Raw genomic sequence first — 2,181 nt, 5'->3', positions numbered from 1 at the left:
ATCACTCTCGATTTGTGCTACACTTTTCCTTGTCAAATCTCGCGGTGAAGGTGCCCATTCGTATGTGTTAACCGAGATATCTTCCAACAAAATTTCGGCTGCATTTGGTGATTTATACATGAATACCCCACCAGATGATGAATCAAGATATTGCTTAGTCAAAGCATTAGTACCCCGGTAAAATGTGTTGATGTACTCCTTCTTCGTCAAACCGTGCGGTGGGCAAGCTCTTAGCATCTTCTTGAATCGCACCCGCGCATCATACAAAGACTCATCACCCCGTTGGGTGAATCCATTAATCTCTATTCGAAGTCGTTCTACGTTTGACGGTGGGAAGAAGTGATTAATAAACTCATTGGTTAAATCTTGAAAAGTCCTTATAGAATCAGATGGCAAGATCCTTAACCAAACTTTTGCTTCTCCTTGGAGTGTAAAGGGGAATGCCCTTAACTTAAAAGCGTCATCAGTGACATCCTTGTTTTTGTAGATATCACAAAGATCGTTAAAATGTTGGATGTGTTCGAACGGATTTTCTTCTACTAACCCATGAAAGAACGTATCTTTGATCATCGTGAAAAACTTACCCTCAATCTTCCAATTATCCACTCCAATTCGTGGTTTTGTAATAGCCGGTGCTATCATCGTTGGTGCCACCAATCTAGCGTTCCACATTGGCGTGTTGTTTGGATCATTCAATAACTCTTGATTAACCGGATTACCTTGGATGATTGGATCACCCTCTTAATTGTGAATCGGTTGACCGTTTGGATCCATCTCTTTCAAACAAAATGGCAAAGCTTTGAAATTTTTCCTTAATACCCTTGATACTCTAGGCTTATAAACCCCATGCACGTGTTTTTTCGGATTGGAGAATGGATGAGTGAACACTTGATCCTTGTGGGACCTTGTTTTCATACACCAAAGGTACCTATCCTTTAATCACAACATAAACACAAGCGATTTTCCGAACAAAAATAATATATAAAACACGAAAAGTAACTTTCGTAAGGGTAATCCCCTACGAAAGGATCGAACAATCAAAAGTTTAAACCAAATATCCAACTAAGCTAACCGCTCCCGGCAGCAGTGCCAAGAAAGTGTGATGTGGTTGCGTGATATACATCTTTTACCCTCTAAATTTATATATGATTCAAACACTACAAATAAGCACACACAACTAACGAGTACTTAGAACCCGGTTATTATAGCACTTCAATGTAAGTATTCTTATCAAGTTCGTCCCAAGAGAGCGGTGTAAGTCGAATATTTGAAACTATCAATTGTCATAGAGTTTGTTTGATTAGGGGGGGGGGGGGTTGATCGATTTTGATTAACAACTAAAACTTGCACAATCAAACAAACTTAAACTTAACAAATAAACTAGTAGCAAGTAGCAAGTAACAAGTAACGAAGTATTAAAAACTTAAATCAAATTAACTAAGTAGTGTTCACTTATCTAATCCTCTCTATGCTTGGATTGCCCCGTTTTACCCAAATTGTTATCGCACTAGTTGTTGAATTATTAAATGTTTAGCATTATTACCAAACCTTAATCAAATAACACTCCGCGAATTCACATAAGCATTGTATTCTAAGATCAAATTAAGCATGATTGGTTATTGAGATTATGCTATGGTTGAAATCACTTAAAACCATTCAACTATCAAAATCACTTAAGATAATCGGCACTACTATGTTGACTAAAGGCCAATTGAAAACCAACCTAGATCAAGAACACAATCACTTGAAATTCTTAAGCTAGTTGTCTATATCACTCAAGGTGTTGAAGCACATTGATTCACTTCTCAAATCACTAAGAGAGCTACTCAACATATGTGTCACGACCCTACTTTTTCCGTTATCTTTTTTAGTTAATTATTTAACGATCGTTAACTGTTAGTGTGCCACGTCATTTCTATGACCTATATTATTATTTATAATATATATATATATATATATATATATATATATATATATATATATATATATATATTAATTACTATGTGTTATGTGAATATTTGTATTCATATTTTAATTTATACGTTTCTACGTCTCGCGGATTTCCATCCGACGAATCTTTTTGGTTTTCAAACCAACGGTCGAGTTTTTGGGATATTTAAATCCTAAATATTTTAAATATGATATTTTAAGATCATATTATTATATAGTGTATTTATATTT

The 2,181-nt window shown here is 35.1% G+C and overlaps 1 non-coding gene across 1 annotated transcript; it reads left to right on the top strand.

Annotated features, from left to right (window-relative positions):
• Nucleotides 1–208: 208 nt before the first annotated feature.
• Nucleotides 209–315, top strand: LOC139895376 (small nucleolar RNA R71). The gene has a single exon (XR_011775831.1). It is a non-coding gene; the product is annotated as a small nucleolar RNA R71 (small nucleolar RNA).
• Nucleotides 316–2,181: the final 1,866 nt, after the last annotated feature.

The sequence above is a fragment of the Rutidosis leptorrhynchoides genome, chromosome 2 (genome assembly GCF_046630445.1).
Source record: "Rutidosis leptorrhynchoides isolate AG116_Rl617_1_P2 chromosome 2, CSIRO_AGI_Rlap_v1, whole genome shotgun sequence".
Lineage (NCBI taxonomy): Eukaryota > Viridiplantae > Streptophyta > Magnoliopsida > Asterales > Asteraceae > Rutidosis > Rutidosis leptorrhynchoides.
Note: the sequence above shows the minus strand (reverse complement) of the source record. Positions and strands in the feature narration are given on the sequence as shown.